Source organism: Aquarana catesbeiana, linkage group LG10 (genome assembly GCF_042186555.1).
Source record: "Aquarana catesbeiana isolate 2022-GZ linkage group LG10, ASM4218655v1, whole genome shotgun sequence".
Lineage (NCBI taxonomy): Eukaryota > Metazoa > Chordata > Amphibia > Anura > Ranidae > Aquarana > Aquarana catesbeiana.
In genome coordinates this window covers 238833906-238859480 of record NC_133333.1, presented here as the reverse complement: position 1 = coordinate 238859480, position 25575 = coordinate 238833906, and the positions used below count along the sequence as shown (strand labels likewise).

The window sequence follows — 25575 nt, the reverse complement described above, 5'->3', positions numbered from 1 at the left end:
ATGTCATGTGGCCACAATCCTCCTCTTCTGGGGTCCCTCAGCGGCGCTCCTTGCTCCTCCTCTTCTGAAGTGCGGGCGTGCTCCCAAGTCCTGCTGCTCCGTCCATTGTCACAGACAGCAGGACTTGGCCCCCGCCATTGGCTCCCGCTGCTATCAATTTATCCAATGAGAACCTGAGACAGTGACTGCAGCTGCTGTGCTCATCCCCGTCGCTGGAAAGATCGGGTTCAGGGCTGCCCCGATCCTCCTTTTTTCAGGTTCCTCACTGGTGCTCCTGGTTCCCCCTCTTTTTGCTGAGTGCCCCCATAGCAAGCTGCTTGGTCTGGATGCACTTGTACTTGCTCACTCCCGAGCCGCCTTTGTGTGTCTATGAGAGTGTGACTTGGCCTGCCCCCCACTCCCTCTAATGGCTCCAGCTGCTGTGTCCCAGCCAATGAGGAGGGAGAGACCCAGGAGAGCTTCTGCTCTCATGCACATCGCTGGATCTGGCTTGGGCTCAAATGAGTATAAGGGAGGACTGAGGGACACTGAAGGTTTTTTACCTTCATGCATAGAATGTGTAGCACACACCCTAAGGGCCCCAGATGAAATGGGATCCCTTCACTCTGCACAGCCAGGCACACCAAATTGTCACAATCACTCAGAGTCAGAGAACAGTCCGTGACTTTGTTTTTGTTTTTTATATTGGGGATAATAACTTGGATAGGGATGGTAGGTTACGGGATGCCCACTTAACAACTTCAGGGACACTCTATCTATATACAGTTTCTATATACAACTCCACTTCTTTCTCCAGCACTCGCTTGCAGAACCTAGCTGGATCACTGTGTGAAGATCTGACAGTCACTCAGTCAGATTAAAGGCAATGGCTTATTACGAGCAGGAACCCAAGGCCCATTGGTTGTGTAGCAGAGTATCACAGTATCTCAGGAAACTGAGGCTACAATTCACACAGGCTCACCAAAATTGGACAATAGATCAGAAAAACGTTGCCTGGTCTGATGAGTCTCGATTTCAGCTGCGACATTCAGATGGTAGAGTCAGAATTTGGTGTAAACAACATGAAAGCATGGATCCATCCTGCCTTGTATCAACGTTTCAGGCTGGTGGTGGTGGTGTAATGGTGTGGGGGATATTTTCTTGGCACACTTCGGGCCCCTTAGTATCAATTGAGCATCGTTTAAATGCCACGGCCTACATGGATATTGTTGCTGACCATGTCCATCCCTTTATGACTACAGTGTTCCCATCTTCTGATGGGTACTTCCAGCAGGATAATGTACCATGTCACAAAGCTCAAATCATCTCACCACTGGACAATGAGGTCCCTGTACTCCAATGGCCTCCACAATCACCACATCTCAATCCAATAGATCTCCTTTGAGATGTGGTGGAACGTGAGATTTGCATCATGGATGTGCAGCTGACAAATCTGCAGCAACTGCGTGATGCTATCATGTCACTATGAACCAAAATCTCTGAGGAATATTTCCAACACCTTGTTCAATCTATGCCACAAAGAATGAAGGCAGTTCTGAAAGCCAAAAGGGGTCCAACCCGTTACTAGCAAGGTGTACCTAATAAAGTGGCCGGTGAGGGTAGATTTCACGTTAATGCAGAGGGGAACACACTTATGTGAATCATTTTACTTTATCTAAATAGAGAATTGCTACATGCTCAAGCTCTCTTTTCTTAGGGACAGTTTCCCTCCCATGCTTTCAGAAAATGGGCCTGTTTAGGTGTCCGGCAGAGGCGGTTATTGGTTTGCTGCCTCTTCACCACCTGCCTTTATGAAAGAAAAAGGCATTTGGATTCCAAGAGGCGTTGCAGCATGTACCAAGTACCATACCTCTCCCCCCGCTCTGCTGCTAGATTGGTATAGACCTAACACTGTGCAGTTGCTTCTGTCTCTATGCAAGCATCTTCTTCTCTGTGCTGCATGCTAGAGGAGCTGAGCTTTGTCTTGGTCTTTGATGGTAGAAGAAGCCCCCCCTTTTTTTTTTTCTCCTCCATGCAGCAAGCAGAAGAGGTGACCCTCTCCATCCCTGTGTGTCTGCAGAATACAAAAGCCCAGAGCCTGCCAGGATCTCCGCAGAGCCCCGAGATCTGATATTTTTTTGGGGGGGGATCTTGTTCCTTCATTGCTGGGATCCTTACGAGCAGCTCCACAGAACACACACAAAGGATGCTCTGAGCAGTCGTGAATTGCCCTCTGTTCCCAGAGCAGGAAGGATTAAAGAATGAATGAAAAGCACAGCTCAGTGCAGAGAATGAGGCAGACCCTATTTCCACAATGAGGTATGGTGATCCATTCACTCCATCCTCCTGGTCTTGTATATTATGCATTGTCTCTAATTCCTGGTCACTTGTGCTTCCTTACCCGTGTACACCTGCAACACCCACATAATGGTACTGCTGCACGCAGTCATTGGGGTGAGCCTTACCAATCCCCCCCCCAATAACTTTATATAGTTTTCTATCACTTGACTGTTTGCCTGGAACAGTAGGAAGGCGCCCCGGGCTTCTAGCAACCGCAATCATCTGTCACCCTTGTTTTATATGCTTTCTGCAGCAATCTGGCATCCTTAACTCTTTCTTTACTCCTCACAGGATGAATAAACTCTCTTGTTTTCTATCCACATTGTGCCTAACACTGTCCGGGGGTCAGCGGAGGGGTCTTTATCAGCTAGGCAAGAGATAGCCTGCTTATTTCATATGGCACGGAAAATGTGCAAAGTGCAGCAGCCCTTGGCAACCAATCAGGTAACTGTCTTTGATTCTCTTGATCTCTGTTACCGGATAAAAGCTGGAATCCGGTTGGCCGCCATGGATTGCTGAGCTTTTGCACATCATTACTGCCTAATTAAAAGGCTGAATCTGTCTCTGTGAATGAGGGGGTTGTAAGGTCAGGTCTGGGGGCAGCTTAGCATCATTAGATGAAATTGGCACCTCCACAAGGTGTGGGCATTGGAAGGAGAATATGTTGTTAGTAGCCAGTGGTTTTGTTGCTATTTCACAATACTGTTATTGTTGGGACAGCCTACTGATCGATCTATCTATCTATCTATCTATCTATCTATCTATCTATCTATCTATCTATCTATCTATCTATCTATCTATCTATCAGTGTGTGTGTATAGATATAGATCTATAGATCTATAGATCTATATATATCTATAGATCTATAGATCTATATATATATATATATATATATATATATATATATATATATATATATATATATATATATATTATATATATATATATATATATATATATCGCATATAAATATACCCTTAACTATCTATCTATCTTTGGCTATCAATGACATGGCTTTCTCATAGGTTCTCAGTCTTCGCTTTACTTCCTTTTTTTTCTTTATTGGAATAAACTATAGAATTTAATGCAACAAGTATATAACCTCAACAAAAAGATAAACAGAAAGCGGCTTACATCCTACATGGCTAATATTGAAACCCAGTGTGCCTATCTTGCGAAAATCTGGAAACCCGTGGTGCATTTTTCATGGGATATTGTTCCATTATGCACATAGGCCAGTTCTTTTTATTACGGTGGATCTAAAATTCTATATAAAAGGAAAAAAAAACAGAGTTTTGAATCTAGAATCACTTTCCTTACAGAAACTAGATTATGGTGATCATTGTTTAACTTTCATCAGCACCAAACTGTCCTTAAAGACCTGAGACCACTAGTAGACCCTGGTCAGGCTTGCATGCTGCAGCCCCATAGAGGGCTAAGATCACCCACTGGTCCCCTGCCTTGTATAATATACCTATGAGTGATCCTACTACAAAACGAGACCCAGAAAAGAAAAAAAACAGAGTTTTGAATCTAGAATCACTTTCCTTACAGAAACTAGATTCTGGTGATCATTGTTTAACTTTCATCAGCACCAATATGTCCTTAAAGACCTGAGACCACTAGTAGACCCTGGTCAGCCTTGCATGCTGTAGCCCCATAGAGGGCTGAAATCACATATTGATGGTACTGGTCCCCTGCCTTGTATAATACACCTATGAATGGTCCTACTATAAAAAGAGACCCAGAATCAAGCACTGCAGCTCAGTTTTTTTTCTGAGTGAGCTTGGCTGGCTGGGTGGGGGATGTACATTGAAGGAGTTTTTGGGCTGAGTATTATTCAGAGGTTACTGATAATCCACTGGTATACCACCGATATTTAAAAAAAAATAATTCAGACATCAGATGCATATTAATGAGTCTATTGGTATATGTTCTTCTACAAAAATCTCATAAATAATTTGCAGGAAGGAAGTTTAAATAACACCAGTGTGGCTTATGGTCATACGTACAAGCTAAAGCTAATTAAAGGTCCACCATTCTCAAAACCAAAAAAATAAGTAAATGAGAAATATCTATTGTGACACCCACAACTTCATATTCAGAAGTTCCCACACCTGAATACAGACTACGATTTGTGGCATTCGTGTCACTTCTCTGTGAAACCTTTTTCAAAATCTCTTAGATGTTGGTGGAAGGACTGCTTCTTTTATTCTATTAGACTTCTAAAAGTGAAATCAGCAGTGTATTGGAAAATATTATTTCTTCTCTTCCACTTTCATTGTAAAGATGTGGTGTATTGAAACGTCAATGTAATTATGCACAAATGCTATTATTATATAGACCTATTTCTGAAAGCAGCTACTTTATACATTGTGGCATTGGGTTGCAGCTGTGACATGTATTCTGATAGATATAGAATTTGTGAGTCTGAACCCCAACTGGGGCCCCACAATGTGCCTCTAGGGGTAACGATGTCATCGCTGTAATAGATTCCACACTTGGGGTTCTAGAACAATGGCCCATTGATCTTTGAGTCCCAGAAGAATGACACACTGGCACATGCAGTCAACAATTGAAGGCATCCTTTGACTTCCAGAAAAATAATATTTTGACACCTAAGATACTAGAATAATTACCCATTTATCTCTAAGTCCTAGAACGCTGACACATTGACACTTTACATCCCAGAACTATGGTACATTGATGCTGGGCTTCTGGAACAATGTGTCTCTCCACTTTTATGAACTGGAACAACATGCTCCCTCCTAAGGTTCTGAAACAATGGTACATGGGCAGTTTGGGCCCCAGAACTATGGCACTCTAGCACTTGAAGTACCAAAATAATTTGAGACTGATAACTGTGGTTTCAGAGCAATGAAAAGGTTGGTTTAAAGGTTAAAAAGAACAGTTTGTTCCCTCTTGTGGTTTTAGAAGAATAGCCTAGTGACCTAAGAAGTTCTAGAGCAATGACATTTTGACACTCAGGGTTCTAGGAAAATGGCCTGTTGATCTTTGGGTCCCTGAAGAAGGACACACTGGCACTTCCAGTCAACAAACAAAGGTATTTTGACCCATGGGCTTCCAGAAGAATGATATTTGTCCCATTTATCTCCTGGTCCCATGATGACACAATGACACTTTAGGTCCTAGAATTATGCTACATTGACACTTGGGCTTCTAGAACAATGGCATTTGGACATGTGTGGTCTTAGAACCGTGATACAATTGTGAATCACAGAAGTATGGTGCAATATCCCTTTGAGTTCTCTAGAACAATGACATATATACATCTGGTCTTGAAACAATGATATATTGACACTTGGAGATAACAGAAATATGGTGCAATAAACCCTTGAGTTCCAGAACAAAGACATTCAGGCACATGATCTTTGAACAACTGCACATAGATGCTTTGGGGTCCCAGAATTATAACATTGTAACAGTTAGGATCCTTGCAAAATGCAATGACCCTTTGAGTTCTATAACAATGGAATTCAGGCACATCTTAGAACGATGGCGCATAGACACTTGGGGGTCCCAAAACAATGACATTGTAACAGTTAGGATCCTTGGAAAATGTCACGATATTTAGTTTTCCAGAATTATAGCATATTGACTCTTGGGGTCCCAGGACAATGACACACTGACACTTTGGGTCTTAGAACAATGACATGAACACTTGGGTGTTACAGCACATTGACCAACTGACACTTTATCAGTGAAATGCCACAATGAACTTTGGCAAGTTATGATAATGGTGCACACACTCTTAGCGCCTGGAATTTTTAATTAAATACCATAATAATACAATACTATATCTATGACTTGGAGACCAAGACCAATAAGATTTTAAATTTAGTCTTCAAGTTCACAAAAAAAAAAAGTTGTCAGTCTCAATCACAATCTCTAGAATAGGGTGCACCCACAAAACTTCATAGCAGCCTTTCTCGTCAAAATAATTTTATTGTTTTAACAAGGGATGAAAAGGTACATAAAAATATGGTAGGTCATCATAAATTGCACATAAATGGTAACAAGTGTGTTAACAATTATAATTATGTTATAATTGGGAGTAACCATGAGGATACAAAGCAGCATGATGAGTAGAGTTGGTATTTTATCCATAAACAGCAAACGTCACTATAAAAATACTCTACAACCCTGACATGAGTGTTTGAGCACTAACATGTTAAAATGTTATGTCAAGGAGAAGACGGTGACCCATATTAATGTATTGGGTGGTGAAGAGATCAAGAAAGAAGGGGAGAAAGAGGGAGTAGGGGTGAGAGCGAGTTTAGGATAAAGTGTGTATGCTTGGTCGGAGAGGGATCTCCTGCGAATACTCACTCTTTGAGGGTCATGGAGAGGAAAGAACAAGTACAAGTGTAAGAGGGAAAAAGCTTCCCAGGGTGGTAGAGGGGTTCTAATTCAGGAGATGAGGAGGTGGAGCAAAAGTGAGATACAATTACCAAGGCATTAGTAAGGTCTTGTCAAAGTCAGGGGGTAAGCAATGCTTAACCCATGGTTATTTAGCAGCCTTTCTCAACCTTTTTACCTTAGGGCAGTGGTTCTCAACCTTTCTAGTGCCGTGACCCCTTGATAAAATTTCCCAAGTTGGGACCCCTAACAGTAAAATTATTTTCGTAGCGTGGGTTGTCAGCACCCAAGGCAAGACAAGTAATTTGTGTCCCAACCCCCGGACATTTAGCACTCCCTGAGTCCCTTCCACTCGTACAGTATTAAAACCCCTTATGATACATTTTAGGATATACCACTCGTTCTCTTTGTTCTCCTTTCTTTCCCTTTTATCTCTCTCTATCCTAATTTCTTGTTTTTTTTCCCCATCCCTCTATCTAGTCGTCTTTCTTGTTCTTTCTCTCCCTTTTTTTTTTGTCCCTCCCCCTCTTTCCTCTCCCTTCTATGTATTCTCTATTTTTCTTCCATCTCTTACACCTTGGTGGGTGGAACGGGATGAGTGGCAGTGCTTGCGGGAAGTTGGGATGATTGGCAATGCTGATGGGGAGTTGGGATGAGTGGCAATGCTGGGGGGAAGTTGGGATGAGTGGCGATGCTGGGGGGGGGGGGGTTCTGATCAACAAACTTGGGTGCTCTTGATCAAGGTCATCTGCTGATCTGAGAACTGTAGTGGGGACTTTTAATGGCAACTATAATCACAGGTAGTGTTACTCACTGTGTCTCCGACTTTGTGGTGTCTCATAGCAGTGACACCTATACCGAAATCAGGAGGTAGGGTCTCCTCCAGCCACTCCCATTTCGCATTCCTCACCAGTCAGCTGACCTCTAATTTCTGCCCCCCAGCCATGCCGTGAGCTGAATGGGCGGCTGCTAAGAGGCTGAGTGGGCGACCGCGGGCTCCAGGAAAAGCCCAGCAGGGCGGCTGTGAAAAGGCTGGAAGAGCAGTGCGGGCTTCAAGAACAGCCCAGAATTCGGTGACCCCTGGCAAATCATCATTCGACCCCTGCAGGGGGGGTTGAGAACTATTCCCTTAGGGGAACCCTATTTGGGATCAGTGGGAAAAATACCCCTTACATTGGCGGTCAATAGGAAGAATGTCCCCCTTACAGTGGTGGTGAGAATGCCATCGTTCTAGACAGCTAAAAAAGGTAATAGATGTCATGCCGCTAGCTCATTCAAGTGCCATTGGCACCAGAACTATCCAGGCACCACCACATAGGAGGTCAATTAGATATAGTTTAAGGAACCCATAGCAACCTAGGGAAATCCTAGGGTTCCACAGAACACTGGTTGAGAATGGCTGCTTTATACTATCCCCCAAAATACTTAATTTTAATGCTTCAGTTTTCTGACCTCTGCCAACTCTGCAGTACGAGATACAGAACGTCCTTATGTTCTTCAAATTGGGAGGAGGAAGCATTATATTTTCAGACTATAAATTTTTCAAGATTCTGTGTAATTTAGCTGAAACTTCCTTTGCTTCAGCAAGCGTAAAATATAAAAATATGTAATATGCTCATTGATTTATTGCAGATTATATTACTACAATTTCATGCGTAATGTAATATTCACCTTGTTTCAGATACAGTGTCCAGGCACAATTATTCTTCTGGCTGTGTTTAGAGGGACTCTATATAATCTGGCATGTGAGTGATTTCTTTTTCATTCCTGTTCCTTGGCTGTGTATGGACAGTGGGGTGCAATGCAGGCTGTGTCGCCGTGTTGCTTTGGCTTATAGAGTGCGTTTTTTTCTTCATCCACCTTATCATATCTCTTTCCAGCCAGCTATCGCCGGTAATGTGTTAAACGCACACAATTTATCCTGGGTGTTAAACTGGGGCCGGTGCGAGACGGACTGCTGCTGTTCGCGGTAATGATTTGGAGATGAGGAAGGAGAGAGAGTGCAGTGTCGACTTATATAACACACACAGGAGGTACATGGCACTGTAATCACATCTATAGTGCCGGGTGAACAGACTATAAGATGTAATACACCCATAACCCTCAGCAAGATGGCTCTGCCTTACAAGCCTGGAATGCAAATCGTGGCCCAAGCGTAGAGAATCCGCTTTTACACACATGGCTGGTGAACAATAACAATATGCTGTAGATCTTTTTACCAATGCGAGTATACATTGCTGGGCATGTCTATTCTTTTTGTTTTAAGCTTTCATTTTATATATATATTCTTTGTGAATGCTACATGCAAGCTGATCAAGTTTGCATATATTGAGACTTTGCAGGTTTTTAATTCCTGGGCTCGAGGTAGAGAATGTGTTCTTGGTGTCAACCCTTTGATTGTAGTGTGTGTTAATGGAGCAACTGTGATAGGGCCCCTAAGGTCAGGGGGCCCATAAGTGACTACTAATCATCAATGTTTACTGGTCCTGTTCAGACAATAAACACTCACCGGACACTTTATTAGGTACACCTTGCTAGTATCGGGTTGGACCCCCTTTTGCCTTCAGAACTGCCTTCATTCTTCGTGGAATAGATTCAACAAGGTGTTGGAAGCATTCCTCAGAGATTTTGCTCCATAGTGACATGATAGGATCACGCAGTTCCTGCAGATTTGTCGGCTGCACATCCATGATGCACATCTCCCCTTCCACCACATCCCAAAGGTGCTCTATTGGATTGAGATCTGGTGACTGTGGAGGCCATTGGAGTACAGTGACCTCATTGCCATGTTCAAGAAACCAGTGGTGAGATGATTTGAGCTTTGTGACATGGTGCATTATCCTGCTGGAAGGAGTCATCAGAAGAGTAGTCTTAAAGGGATGGACATGGTCAGCAACAATACTCAATGATGCTCGATTGGTACTAAGGGGCCCAAAGTATGCCAAGAAAATATCCCCCACACCATTACACCACCACCACCAGCCAGAACCAATGATACAAGGCAGGATGGATCCATGTTTTCATGTTCTTTATGCCAAATTCTGCCCCTACCATCTGAATGTTGCAGCTGAAATCGAGACTCATCAGACCAGGCAACATTTTTCCAGTCTTCTATTATCCAATTTTGGTGATCCTGTGCGAATTGTAGCCTCAGTTTCCTGTTCTTAGCTGACAGGAGTGGCACCTGGTGTGGTCCTCTGCTTCATGGTCCAATGTGTTGTGTGTTCAGAGATGGTATTCTGCATACCTTGGTTGTAACGAGTGGAAATTTGAGTTACTGTTGCCTTTCTATCATCTGGAACCAGTCTGCCCATTCTCCTCTGAACTCTGACATCAACAAGGTATTTTAATCCACACAACTGCCGCTCACTGGATATTTTTTCTTTTTTCCACCATTCTCTGTAAACCCGATAGATGGTTGTGCATGAAAATCCCAGTAGAGCAACAGTTTTTTAAATACTCAGACCAGCCCGTCTGGCACCAACACCCATACCACATTCAAAGTCACTTAAATCCCCTTTCTTCCCCATTCTGATGCTCGGTTTGAACAAGTATGAGCAAGTCGCCTTCCCCACGTCTAGATGCCTAAATGCATTGAGTTGCTACCTTGTGACTGGCTAATTAGCAGTTTGTGTTACCAAGCAATTGAACAGGTGTACCTAATAAAGTGGCTAGTAAGTGTATATAGACTTCAAAGTGAGCTTCAGCCTTTCCCACAGTCTTATGCCCCGTACACACGATAGGATTTTCCGACCGAAAATGCGTGATAGGACCTTGTTGTCGGAAATTCCGACCGTGTGTGGGCTCCATCACACATTTTCCATCGGAATTTCCGACACACAAAGTTTGAGAGCAGGCTATAAAATTTTCCGACAACAAAACCGACGGACAAAGTGCCACGCATGCTCAGAATAAATAAAGAGATGAAAGCTATTGGCTACTGCCCCGTTTATAGTCCCGAGGCACGTGTTTTACGTCACCGCGTTCAGAACGATCAGATTTTCCGACAACTTCGTGTGACCGTGTGTATGCAAGACAAGTTTGAGCCAACATCCGTCGGAAAAAATCCTAGGATTTTGTTGTCAGAATGTCCGATCAATGTCCGACCGTGTGTACGGGGCATAACACAGCACAGTTGTACAGGCTCCTCTCAAGTCCTGATAATGCTTACTCTGATTGCACCACACACTGTGAGCTTCTCCAAAGAAATATGTATACCATATAGAGTGAACAGCTGCTACATCCTTGATTTAGCCAATCCATTTTATTTACTCTCCCATTGAGTCTTTAATGCAGCCAAAAGAAAAAGACTACATATACATATATATATATGAACTTTAATGGCATCCAGTCTTAGCCCGTAGGGTTCATTTTTGAGTTGGGCCACCCTTTAAAGCTATAACAGCTTCAACTCTTCTGAGAAGGCTGTCCACAAGGTTTAGGAGTGTGTCTATGGGAATGTTTGACCATTCTTACAGAAGTGCATTTGTGAGGTCAGGCACTGATGTTGGACAAGAAGGCCTGGCTCGCAGTCTCCGCTCTAATTCATCCCAAAGGTGTTCTATCGGGTTGAGATCAGGACTCTGTGCAGGCCAGTCAAGTTCCTCCACCCCAAACTCGCTCATCCATGTCTTTATGGACCTTGCTTTGTGCACTGGTGCACATTCATGTTGGAACAGGAAGGGGCCATCCCCAAACTGTTGCCACAATGTTGAAATTGTCCAAAATGTCTTGGAATGCTGACACCTTAAGAGTTCTCTTTACTGGAACTAAGGGGCCAAGCCCAACCCCTGAAAAACAACCCCACACCATAATCCCCCCTCCACCAAATTATTTGGACTAGTGCACAAAGCAAGGTCCATAAAGACATGGATGAGCGAGTTTGGGGTGGAGGAACTTGACTGGCCTGCACAGAGTCCTGACCTCAATCCGACAGAACACCTTTGGAATGAATTAGAACGAAGACTGCCAGCTAGGCTTTCTCGTGGCAGACCTCACAAATGTGCTTCTGGAAGAATGGTCAAACATTCCCATAGACACACTCCTAAACCTTGTGGACAGCCTTCCCAGAAGAGTTGAAGCTGTTATAGCTGCAAAGGGTGGGCCAACTCAAAATTGAACCCTACGAACTAAGACTGGGATGCCATTAAAGTTCATTTGCGTGTAAGGTGTCCCAATACTTTTGATAATATAGTGTAGTTGTAACCAATTTTTTGAGAAGTGATACATTTGATACCCTTCAAACCTAGACAAGTTTTAAGACAGTAGGATTTCTTTAATGATGATATCCTGCCAAGGGAGTCCAAACGTGCTTCAATCAGTCAAATATAAATCTTCATCAGGGGGCAAAAGAAGACAGTATCTAGATATAAGGAGAAAGATTAGAAATAATAAGGAACCAACTAGGTAATGTATGTTGGATTTCCACCTATTTCCACATATACATACAATGACTACTTAAACTGTGAGCTTCTCAAGCTAAAGCCAGTCCGATAGAGCCTGTCTCGTTTCCTGGCTGGAGGAGGTCCAGCATCATCTCGCCCCCCCAGTCCCTGGCCCACCTCTTTCATTCATTGGATTTCAGTTAATTCAATAAATGGACGTTCAGCATTACCAAGGGAGAAATCTAGGTATGCCCACTCCTCCAGACTGACCCCCCAAAATCCATACCATGCTTATCCAAGCAGGTCAGGAAAGGGAGGAGATGAGCAAGCACCGCCCCCCAAACCATATAGAGTCACATGCCCTCAACATAGGGGGTGCTTTAGGGCGGGGGGCTCTTCCCCCCCTCCCAAAGCATCTTGTCCCCACGTTGATGGGTACAGGGGCCTCTTCTCCACCACACTAGCCGGTGGTTGTGGGGGTCTGAGGGCAGGGGGTTTATTCGGAATCTGTAAGCCCCTTTTAACAAGGGGGCACCCAGATCCCAGCCCCTATATGAATGAGTATGGGGTACATAATACCCCTACCCATTAACGTAAAAAGTGAGTAAAAACACTACACTTTAAAAAAAAAATAAAAAACAATGTATGTCTCTCAGTGTAGATCCATCATTAATCATGACCCGAAAAAGGAATAAAAAAGCAAAAAGCATCAAAAGCGCATTTTTAAAAACGCAGAATGCACCGCAAAACCCACCTGAAAACCGCATCAAATGCCACAGCATATATGTGAACCTAGGGTTAAGGAGGACTGTTTTCTAAGCATGCCAGTTTCTCTTCTGATATTTTTTTTCGGTGTCTCTAGTAGTATAATAGTAGTAGATTCAGAAGATCACATAGAAAGAGCAAACAAAACATAATGGAAGAACTAGAGCATGTATAAACTTTCATCTGCTCTTCTGAGGGTGCAGAATTTCTAAACTCTTTTGAAATGCCTTTCATGTTCTGTATAGAAAGGGACAGATATTTTATATGTTTTTTTTTTTTTTAAAGTATTGCACTACCATTTTTTTATTTTGAGTGAGATTCGTGGACCTTAAAAATTTTAATTTTTTTGCATCTAAATGCATGGCAGGGCCATGGCACACAGCCAACTTGTATTATTCATCTTGACATTGCTTGAGTATATTAGGTTATCCCTCTATATGGTTACTGGTAATCCAGTGTTATAGGAGCACTAATTACCATGCCTGCAGGCTACGCATTCCCAGCTCCACCCACATTGCTCTACAGTTATAGATACATCTAAGGCAACCCAAGGCAACATCTGATCAATTAAAATGCATTTGTGCCCCTCGAACCTCAAGGCTGACCATTCACTATATAATCTGTACAATTGCCTTTAGCTCTCCCATCAACTATGTAGTACAAGAGCCTGTCTTGATATTAATAAAATGGTATAAGTTTGCCCTCATATTACACAATGTTGGTAAATCTTTATAAGATTGTACAATAAGATTGGATCATGTATGGCCATCTGAATTCCCACAAGCTGTTTGAAAGTAATGTTCAATGGAAAGCAGTGTGAAGATCAACTATAACTCCCCTTCCAGTGAACCTAATGCCACCAACAAAAATATAAAGCTGACACACCAAAGAGTAGGCTCCTCTGGATGTCTATATACCACCATTGTTGTGTCCTGCAGAATGCCTAGGGACCCCAGAGACCCATGACACAGCTATAGAAAAAAAACAACAACTGGCTTTTTTCTCATTGGTTCAGCCCTTCCGCTCCAATTGTTTGTGCAATGGGTATTGGTGGATCACTGAACCCTAAGGTAAATATAATCTGGTGTAATTTCCAAGAGGAAGCTTTCTACCATATGTGGTATCCATATACAGTATCTCACATAAGTGAGTACACCCTTCACTATTTTGTAAATATTTTATAATATCTTTTCATGTGACAACACTGAAGAAATGACACTTTGCTACAATTTAAAGTAGTGAGTGTACAGTTTGTATAACAGTGTCAATTTGCTGTCCCCTGAAAATAACTCAACACACAGCCATTAATGTCTAAACCGCTGGCAACAAAAGTGAGTACACCCCTAAGTAAAAATGTCCAAATTGGGCCCAATTAGCCACTTCCCTCCCCGGTGTCATGTGACTCGTTAGTGTTACAAGGTCTCAGGTGTGAATGGGGAGCAGGTGTGTTAAATTTGGTGTTATCGCTCTCACTCTCTCATACTGGTCACTGGAAGTTCAGCATGGCACCCCATGGCAAAGAACTCTCTGAGAATCTGAAAAAAAGAATTGTTGCTCTACATAAAGATGGCCTAGGCTATAAGAAGATTGCCAAGGCCAGAAACTGAGCTGCAGCATGGTGGCCAAGACCATACAGCGGTTTATCAGGACAGGTTCCACTCAGAACAGGCCTCGCCATGGTCCACCAAGGAAGTTAACTGCACATTCTCAGCGTCATATCCAGAGGTTGTCTTGGGGAATAGACATATGAGTGCTGCCAGCATTGCTGCAGAGGTTGAAGGGGTGGGGGGTCAGCCTGATAATGCTCAGACCATACGCCGCACATTGCATCAAATTGGTCTGCATGGCTGTCATCCCAGAAAGAAGCCTCTTCTAAAGGTGATGCACAAGAAAGCCCGCAAACAGTTTGCTGAAGATAAGCAGACTAAGGACATGGATTACTGGAACCATGTCCTGTGGTCTGATGAGACCAAGATAAACTTATTTGGTTCAGATGGTGTCAAGCGTGTGTGGTGGCACCCAGATGAGGAGTACAAAGACAAGTGTGTATTGCCTACAGTCAAGCATGGTGGTGGGAGTACCATGGTCTGGGGCAGCATGAGTACTGCCGGCACCTGGGGAGCTACAGTTCATTGAGGGAACCATAAATGCCAACATGTACTGTGACATACTGAAGCAGAGCATGATCCCCTCTCTTTGGAGACTGGGCCTCAGGGGAGTATTTTAACATGATAACGACCCCAAACACACCTTCAAGACGACCACTGCCTTGCTAAAGAAGCTGGGGGAAAGGTGATGGCCAAGCCAGACCTTAACCCTATTGAGCATCTGTAGGCATCATCAAACAAAAGGTGGAGGAGCGCAAGGTCTCTAACTTCCACCAGCTCCATAATGTCATCATGGAGGAGTGGAAGAGGACTCCAGTGGCAACCTGTGAAGCTCTGGTGAACTCCATCCCCAAGAGGGTTAAGGCAGTCCTGGAAAATAATGGTGGTCACACAAAATATTGACACTTTGGTCCCAATTTGGACATTTTTACTTAGGGGTGTACTCATATTTGTTGCCAGTGGTTTAGACATTAATGGCTATGTGTTGGGTTGTTTTGAGGAGACAGCAAATTTACACTGTTATACAAGCTGTACACTCACTACTATACATTGTAGCAAAGTGTAATTTCTTCAGTATTGTCACATGAAAAGATATAATAAAATATTTACAAAAATGTGAGGGGTGTACTCACTTGTGTGAGATACTGTATGTTCCCAGAGAAGTCCACAGAAAGTGTAAAGAATGAGAACACTACAAGTTTATTATAAATCTAGTAGATGTATTAATCTTGATAAAAGATCAGTAAGTAAATCCAATGCATTCTGGGGGATTGCTACTTCCTCTTCATCAGAGCTGTCAGACTTGCTTCTGCACTGAGATAATACTAATCATTGATCCTTTGCTCACATTGTCAAAGTATTTTCTTCCCATCAGTGCCAACATTTAATCCCTAATGAAATTAAGGGTTGTGAGCCCCCAACACGAGTTGGCTTTACCTACTGATCTTTTTTCAAAATTAATAAATCTTTATAGGACTTATTATAAACTTGTGGTGCTCTCATCATTCAACCTCTTGAGAATTTTGATTGTTTAAAGAGGCCACCTATGGTATTGAAGAAGTTCTCCAGAAATCTGGTCAGTGATCTCCATAACAGAGGAACCCAATTTTTTTATGGTTTCCCGAGCACTCTCATCTTCCACCTTCTTAGTAATTTTGGATTGGATAAAGAGGCCACCTATAGCAGTGAAGAAGTGGATGAGAAATCTGGTAACTGGCCTCCATAACAGAGGAACCCAATTTTTTTATAGTTTCCTGGGCACTCTCATCTTCCACTTTCTTTGTAATTTTGATTGGATAAAGTGACCACCTACAGCAGTGAAGAAGTGGACCAGGAGCCTGTCTCTATAACGGAGGAACACATTTTTTTACGATTTCTGGGGCACTCTCATCCTCCATCTGCTTAAAAATTTATATTGGATAAAGAGGCCACCTATCACAGCAAAAAAGTGAAACAGAAATCTGGTCACTGTCTCCGTAACATAGGAACCCATTTTTTATGGTTTCCCCGGCACCCTTTTCCTCCATCTTCTTTGGAATTTCTATTGCTTAAAGAGGCTGCCTATCACAGTGAAGAAGTGGACCAGAATTCTGGTCACTGTCCTCCATAACAGATGAACCCAGTTTGTTATGGTTTCCCGGGCATTCCAATCCTCCATCTTCTTGCTATTTTCTATTGGTTATAGAGGCCACCTATCACAGTGAAGAAGTGGACCAGGAATCTGGTCACCGTCCTCCATAACAGAGGAACCCATTTTTTTATGGTTTCCTAAGCACTCTCATCCTTCAATTCCCTGAGAATTTCTGTTGGTTTAGGAGGTCACCTATCACAGTGAAGAAGTGGACCATACATCTGGTATGGTATCTCCATAACAGAAGAACCCAATTCTTTTGGTTTCCTGGGCACTCTTCAAGACAACAAAGCTGGAGCACATTACTTGGATGTCCCTGATCTTTTATGTGAGAGCCAGTTCCTAGACACTGTTTTTTTTTTTAACCTAGGTGCCATGTTTCCTATGTGGTATTACCATTTTACTTTAAAGCACGCTGTACGTTTTCTTATAAAAATAAATTGCTCTATCCCATGTCTTATTGTTGGAAACAAAATAATCAGTTTACATAAATTACACAATGTACCCAGTTTTTATTTAAAAAGAATGCTGTTCATGGGTAACACTTCTTGTATGAGATATGAAGGACTCATGTTGATATGTTGTGCCAGAATCCCATGTTTTGTTTTGTTTTTTGTTATAATCTCTGCTTTACAATGACCTTCCCCATGGCGATAAACTGACAGTCTTCATAACACTTTATATCATCAATCAGTTGGCTCAACTATCACTAAAGAGATGTTACCAGTCACATCCATTCTCTTGATAGTGTCTTTTGATGCTTCATCTTGTGTAATAAGCTTGTTAATCAACTTTTATTACCTTCTCTGAAGCTTGCTAGGGAGTTAAAGAAAACATTTGGCAGAGCGTTGGGGAAATGATGGATTGGCAAGTGACAGATGACATGCTTTGTCCTTGTACAAAGCCCGCTGGGTAGCAGACATTTAACCAGGGTAAATATATCTTCAAGCCATCACAAGTCCTCACACATCCACTGTATGTTTGCATATAGGCTTGTTGATGTTTGCCCAGCACTTGCTGCCTTCGCTGTAAATATTATGAGGCAGAGCTGTCAGTTGCCGCCTGTCCCTTTACTAAGGCATAGTGTCCATAGGGTGAAAACAGTTTCCAGGGTTGCTTTATGTATTTCAGGCATTTATAAAGCACCAACAATTTATGCAGAGCGTTATATATTGTTCAGTAACGTCAGTCAATGTCCTCAAGAAGCTAACAATCTAAGGCAGTGTTTCTTGACCTTTTTTCACTCAAGGCACCCTTTAAAAATTATGGACAGTCTCAAGGCACCCTATTCTAAAATGTGAAAGCTATTCTAATAGTTTTACATAATGCCGCAACATCCACAAGTCCAAGTAGGACACCCAACGTTAGAGGTGATTTATTCTTCCAAAGCAAATAAACTTTTGCAAACTAGTACTGACTAGTATTCCAATGCTTCTCTTCTCCCTCTGTTTTTCTCCATCACTCAGCTAATGTCACCCCAAGGCTGATGGAGAGGGGCAGAGGAGGGCCAAACAAGGGTGCTATGACACCCTCCTTATCAACTGATGATGTGATTGGTCGTTAGGATGCCGACAGCTAGAAGGCTGTAATGATGCACAATGAAAACCCGTGGCTTTGTGTAACTAAAAAGGCAGACTTCATCCACCCACCAGCTTGTATACAATTTTTGGGCAATTTTTAGGCATTTTGCCAAGGCACCTCTGAAGAAACCTCAAGGCACCCTGGTTAAAAAAGGCTGATCAAAGGTCCCTTGCTCACATGCATATACTAGAGCCAATTTGGACAGGAGCTTATTAACCTACCAGCATGTCTTTGGAGTATGGAAGGAAATCAAAGTACCTGGAGAAAACGCACACAAGCACAGATAGACCCTTCAAACTTCAAACGTATCCTTACTGGCATTTGGACTGGTACCCTAGTGCCCAGGTAACCACTAGGCCACCATACTGTTACGACATGGTAATGCATCAGCAATACAAATAGGAATAGATAGTAAATGTTGAACTCTACTTTCAAAGTGGAATGTTACTGTGTTGTTTCTTAAAGGGGTTGTAAAGGTAAAAGTTTTTTCACCTTAATGCATTCTATGCATTAAGGTGAAAAAACTTCTGACAGAACCGCCGCCCCCAGCACCCCCGTTTTACTTACCTGACGCCTCGAAAGTCAGCTTCGCGTTCCCGACATCTGTTCCTCCGCTCACCCTGGCCGCTGATTGGCTGCAGTGGATGGATTGAAAGCAGCGCAGCCATTGGCTCGCGCTGCTGTCAATCACATCCGATGACGCGGCGCGCCGGGGGGCGGGGCCGAGTGATACAGCGAGCGGCTATAGCCGCCGGCTGTATCACGGGAGCGCGCCCGCAAGCACTCACCACCGTGCGAGAGAGCTCGCATGAAGGTGGTAAATGCTTGCGGGGAGGAGCTGAGACAGCCGCCGAGGGACCCCAGAAGACCAGGTTCGGGGCCACTCTGTGCAGAACGAGCTGCACAGTGAAGGTAAGTATGACATGTTTGTTATTTTAAAAAAAAAAAAAAAACACCTTTACAACCCCTTTAAGGCTGGCTTCACACCTTTGTGTTGTGGCAACATGTGTGATCAGCATGAGGCATATCATTTTATTAAGTATTTTTAATTTTTAGGCTACATTCACACCTGTGCATGCATGCGTTAACACACTCTTTTGTTTGTTGAATTGTGCTGTGTTGAGGCAATCTATTCACGTTGAATATGTGCCAGCAAGCTTCAATGCCAAAAAAAGGGACTATTTTTGACCAAGACATTGCATTCACATCTATATATTTCATTGTGGAGTGCTAGGGACAGGTGCGTATCTTTACACATATGTGCATTAGAGTGCCAATCTAAATGATAGATCCTCTGTTGGTGGGTCTCATTGACAAAGGGGATGTCAAAACACGTTGCCTAAACTACTGCCTGAAATTTGACCTAGAAGTGAAAGGAACTTAACTTCCTTCAGGTACAAGATGGGCCCTCTGGTCGGACCCGCTGTCTCGACTTTGGGGCTCCCATCTAGGTTTTGTATGTAACGATGTCCCTCAAAGGATATGTCGCTGCTACACTTGATTTTTCTAGGTATACAATACTTGTATATAATTTTTTTTTTTGGGGGGGGGGGGGGGTACGGTAATTAAGTTCAGAGTTGGATGACATAATGGTCACTAAAGGTATGTAGGCATAGGACATGCCCCCCTGCCACACCCCCTTAAAGGAGAATTAACCAAAAAAAAAGGTTAATTAAACCCACAAGTGCTTTTTTTTACCATTACTATTCCTTTATATTGGCTTTTAAAGTGTACAAATGCAGCAATTTAGAAATTGGATGAAAGGTTTAGCACTGGGAAACACTTTTTGAAAGATAAAAAGTGCATTTTATATACAACTATATGGTTAAGACCAAAATGAGGGACAAATGAGGGGGACAGAGGGACATTGCTCCAAATCAGGGACAGTCCCTCGAAATTAGGGACAGTTGGGAGCTATGCATTCCACTAGCCACAGCTGGAGGTTTTTCCTGGACTGGACCCAGAAAGTGTTCTGGGCTACAGATAAGTGCCATCATATCACACCACAATGCACATTACATCCACATATAACTGTCTTGTTGTGATATGCTAAGGGCAGGTGCATATCTTTATGCCGCGTACACACGGTCGGACTTTACGGCGGACTTTGCCCGGCGGATTTTTCGACGTACTTTCCGACGGACTTTGTGAATGAACGGACTTGCCTACACACAATCCACCAAAGTCCGTCGAATTCGTACGTGATGACGTACGACCGGACTAAAACAAGGAAGTTCATAGCCAGTAGCCAATAGCTGCCCTAGCGTGCCTTTTTGTCCGTCGAACTAGCATACAGACGAGCGGACTTTTCGACCGGACTCGATTTCAACGGATAAATTTTAAACAAGTTTAAAATCTAAGTCCGTCCAACTTTTGAGAAAACAAAGTCCGCTGGAGCCCACACACATCGAATTGTCCGACGAAATCCAGTCCGCCGGGCAAAGTCCGCCGTAAAGTCCGCTCGTGTGTACGCGGCATTACACATATCTGCATTAGTGTGCCATGCAGAATGATATATCCTCTGTTGGTGGGTCTCATTGAAAAAGGGGATCACTTCTTGAAATGCCTTTCCAGGCTACTGCACAAGTTATGGCCTTGAAGTGGAAGGAACTTGTCTTCCTCCCGACTGCTAGACAGTAGACACCGCATACAGCATCCTGTGTCGGCAGGTTGCATTGAGCCGGTCTCAATAAAGAGATTCCCAGACCCACACCGCTGGCCACAGCTGAAAGTTTTATCTGGACTGGACACGGAATATGTTCCCGGGCTGCAGATAAACGCTTTCATATTTTACTCTTGTGAGTGAATTTGTATCTTTTGGATAAAAAATGTAATCTTTAGGATTAAAGTTATCATTGCGCAATTGATGCGTTTTTGCCGTTACGTAACTAATGGGATATACCAGACCCTACTTCACTGCAAGATGGTTGTTGTGGCCTGAATGAAGTCATTACTCCCTGATTGACTATGTATTCAAATATTTGAATGTTCTAGTGCTCTCTGAATATCTTTATTAAATTTGTGTGCTGGAGATAAGCTACACCCTACCTTATTACCGCGAAGGAACCCTTATTAATTTAAGGTCCCAGGGAAGCCTTGATAAAAATTATTACACCTACAGATCATCATACATTACCATGATCAGTAAATTGTCCAAAGTTTTAGATAAAATTTTTTTTAAATGTGGTATATTTAGAGCATTTAACACCTAGGGCAGAACATTTTAGCACGCCACCTGCTGTACAAGATATGCCATTATTTTGTTTAGCAGTAAACGTGAAAGTAAATAGTTGTACTAAAATGCAGCTATCAAAAAATTGTGGTGTATCCTAACATTAATGGTCAATGTAGATGTTCACCTTTGTCCATAGAAAATTGCACTCAGGCCTTCACAGGAAAGAGTTAAGGGTGGACAGTGCAGTCTCCAGCCAGTCTTACATAGTTAGTCTGGTTGAAAAAAGACACACGTCTATCTAAAATATTTGAATGTGCTCTCTGGATACCTTTATTGAATTTGTGTGCTGAAGATAAGCTACACCCTACCTTATTACAGCGAAGGAACCCTTAATCATTTTTAAGGTCTCAGGGAAGCCTTGCTAAAAATGAGAAAATTTAGAAAAAGGAGGGGAAGTGAGAAACAAGGGAATCCTAGGCTACAGGGCTGTGTGTTTCTATTGATGTACACAGTGTAGGGAGACACAAATCTAGTCTCTGCAAGGGTGGCTCGGCTCCATTGGATGCTGCAAGAGAAAGCAGCCACCCTGAAGCAGGAACCCTGGGGCAGTAGTCATGGCACCAACTTAAAGGGTAACTCCACTTTCGTGGGGGGAAAAAAATAGCAAATAAAGAAAAAAATAATATAGCACATATAATTGCGACACTAATCATATTGTAATTGAATGTTATTAAAAATCACGTTTCCTTTTCAATCTGCAGCCACTGTAATTTTCCGAGAATACTTTGCAATATGGCTACCTGGAGTCATTCTGTACATAGAATGTGTACTGACCACTCCCCAGAAACATAATTTCCTGCTTGTGTGATTGGCTCACCAATTTTCCCAGAAGTCTGCCTAAAGTACAAGTCAGATTTCAGGCATCCCCTGCAACAAAAATTTCCTTTTTTGGAGAGATACTTTCAATAGGAACACGTCTAAAGGGTTGTAGGTCCAGCAGATTTCCTCATTAGTGCCCTGCAGCTGCAAACCTGACAGTTAATTATGAAACCCCTCCCATTAGACCCACTCAGTACAGAGGCAGAGACAAACACACATGGATTTCTTCAGAATAACAAAAGGTAGGAATCTGCAACAAAGATTGTTATAATCCTTGCAATGTACATAGATCACCCAGAGGGGAATGTTTTTTTTCTCAACAGAAGTGGAGTTACACTTTAAAATGGATCATTGTCAAGGATTAAAGATGAAAAAGCTGCATACTCAGTAAGGCTGGATTCACACCTTATGCATTTTTAGTGCTTTTTGCATTTTGCAGATTTGCACTACAGTCCATTTAACATTGTTTTCTATGGAACTCACGTTCTGTAGTGCAAATCTGCAAAATGCAAAAAGCACTAAAAATGCATAGGTGTGAATCCAGCCTAAGGGATTACTGTAAATCAGCTACAGAAAGTGCTTAAAATGGAGGGTTTACTATCACTTTAAAGTAGAATACTGGACTAAAGTAAAAATGGAATTAATGGAGTCCCTTTGTACATTATTTTATTACCTGTTGATCCTGCCAGTAAAGCTGTTCTTTAATTATTTATTTGCAGTAAAATCACTCAGCAGTGACATCACCCTGTGGAAAGAGTTGTCTTAAGCTCACCACACAATACAATCTGATTGTACAATCTCCTTTAGATCTTTCGGTGTGTAGTGCACAGGCTTGTCTGATTGGAAAGATATTTATTGATTCGATTAGGTAGGTTTTTTCTCCCAGGCTATCTACATGGAGGCACATACCTGCGACCCTCATGGTATTGCTCTACTCTGGGATTTCCGGTTATCCACTGGGAAATTGCTGTTTGAGCATGTACTACGGAAACATATAGGAGTGCTATTTTCCTTCTGTGGCTCTGACTGAACAATTCAATGTTTCCCCCAGCATCTGCTCCCCGTTCCTGGGGTTGTTTGCTGTGGCTTGTGCGTGGGGCCTCCCCCTCTTTGACTTGGTCCGTTCATTTGCATATGTACACCTTTCAGCATCTCTGACTGGGTTGGAGGAAATATAATGTGCATCTCTCCTGATATTGCTGAGTTTTTCTGTCCTTATACCAGTTCTGCTCAAACCATATATCTATATCCCCTGAACCCTTGAAGAAGCTGACAAAGGCGAAACGTGTCAGGATGAGTTGTCCTTTCCTGCTTTGATACGTGTTTTATACAATGTGAAATACAACTTGAGATTTCTGTTATGATTATATGTATGCATGATATACATGTAGGAGAGAAACTCTACCTTCAGGGGTGTTCTCTTGGTCTGAACTAAATGTGTGGGTACAAATTCATATTTGAAGGGTATTACCCGTAGTATGTCTTCTCATATTTGTAATAAAAACTCTTTTATCTTTATATTTGTAGTGATATTCATTCTGAGAGAAGGTTTTTGACACTTTTAAAGTCCCACCCATGCATTGTTGTTCTTTAGATTAGGTAGGTGCTGATGAATATGCCAAGACAGCTGTATTTATGGACCTCTCAGATGAGATCCCCAGACACCTCCGAACCCCTGATCTTCTTTGTTTTTTTAGCAGCCAAAATTTCCATAGCATGGAAGTCCCCCATGGTTAATCAAATGCTGGTCAAACATAAAGTATCTTGGATTATGATTAGTGAAAAATTGACGAGTATTCTAAGGAACAAACAAGCCAGATTTGAGAAAGTATGGAATCCCTGGATTAGATACCTCCAGGCTCCTTAGTGTGGTGGGGATGTCTTTGGGCCAGGGTTCTGGGTACCCACTTCTGTCTCTCCTACCCACCCCCCACCCCCCCTTGCTTTTTTCTTTCTCTTTCTAAGTTTCATCTTCTCTCTTCTATAATTTTTTGCCTTGTTTTCTAAATTTTTTTTTGCATGGATATTAATGTGGAGGCCACAGTGTCTCTCTCGACCAAACCTATATTGGGATGTAAGGCATAACACTTTGCGGTGAAGGAAACACCATTTGATACTATGGTACCCTATTTTTCAGTATAGTTGGGATAATACCTGCATTGTTCTTTAATAGCCAGTATTTGTGCATTTCTAAATACTGAGCTTTACACCCTTGGACAGTTGTTTCATTTGACAGAATCTGCCTGTTCGAAGTGGTTCTTCTACTGTTTTTTATGTCCTTCCACTGAGATAGGTGGGTCTATGATTTGGTTCAAGGGTGCACCCACCCTTTTATACTTGTATGTTACTGTTTGCATTTTTTGTATTTCGAATGTTCTTGAATAAAAACTATTGAAAAGAGATTAGGTAGGTGCTCATATTACAAAACTTGTACGGTCAGATTGTAGATGGTGACCCTTAGATGGACATGTAGTTTTAATGGACAAAAATAGAATATAATGTAGCTTACTATTCATTGGATGTGGTTGCTGTATTAGGTTTCTTTTTTTTTTTTTCAAGCTTTTATTTCTTTATTTTCATCTGGTAATCAACCAGTAACACCTGCCTTAGGGTGACCACACTCAGGCTTCACTGCATCTATGGAGGAGCAACATAGTCACCCTTGGTCAGCAGCATTGCCAGTCAGTGGAGAGGGAAGTGTTATTTTTATTTATTTATTTACTAGTAATCAGTGACTTATAGCTGGACTGCGATATTGGGGCAGACATTCTGACACTAACCGATACTTTTGACACTTTTTGGGGACCAGTGACACTGATACAGTGATCAGTGCTAAAAATATACACTGTCACTGTACTAATGACACTGGCAGGGAAGGGGTTAACAGGGACAATCAAAGGATTAACTGTGTGTGTTTTACTACAGTGTGGGAAGTGCTTTTAATAGGGGAAGAGATGGAATTTATTCTCTGCTTTGCAGGGACACAAACTCCATCTCTTCCCTGCTGTCAGAACAGCAATCTCACAAAAGAAACAAAGGGCACACCCACCTAGTGCATTATCCTAAGACCAACATTTTATTATAGTAAAAAGTGGTATTATACTCACAAAATGGCTATAGCATAAAAGCTCATCACATAATCCAGCATCGTTCAGTCCATAATACATGAACTGGTGTGACAGAAGGTGAAGGTCAAATAGGCTGACGCGTTTTGAGGACTAAGCTCTTCCTCAGAGCCAACAGAACAGCAATCTGCCTTGTTTACATAGGCAGACCACCGTTCTGCCTCTCAGCTTGAGGATCGGCGCGTGCCATCGGTGTCCGCTGTACTCGCCGCTCGGCTCCTGCTGTATG

At 42.5% G+C, this 25575-nt stretch overlaps 1 protein-coding gene across 5 annotated transcripts in view; it reads left to right on the top strand.

The window, feature by feature from the left end:
• The first annotated feature begins 1865 nt into the window (after positions 1-1865).
• The window catches only part of B3GAT1 (beta-1,3-glucuronyltransferase 1), a 103017-nt gene continuing 79307 nt past the window's right edge, over positions 1866-25575 (top strand). For 4 of the 5 annotated variants that reach the window (XM_073603499.1, XM_073603503.1, XM_073603498.1 and 1 more), the window contains exon 1: positions 1867-2298. The gene's annotated coding sequence lies outside the window, so the exon portion shown is untranslated. Of the gene's footprint in view, positions 2299-25575 lie in introns of all 5 variants that reach the window. The other variant, XM_073603500.1, reaches the window with a different exon arrangement.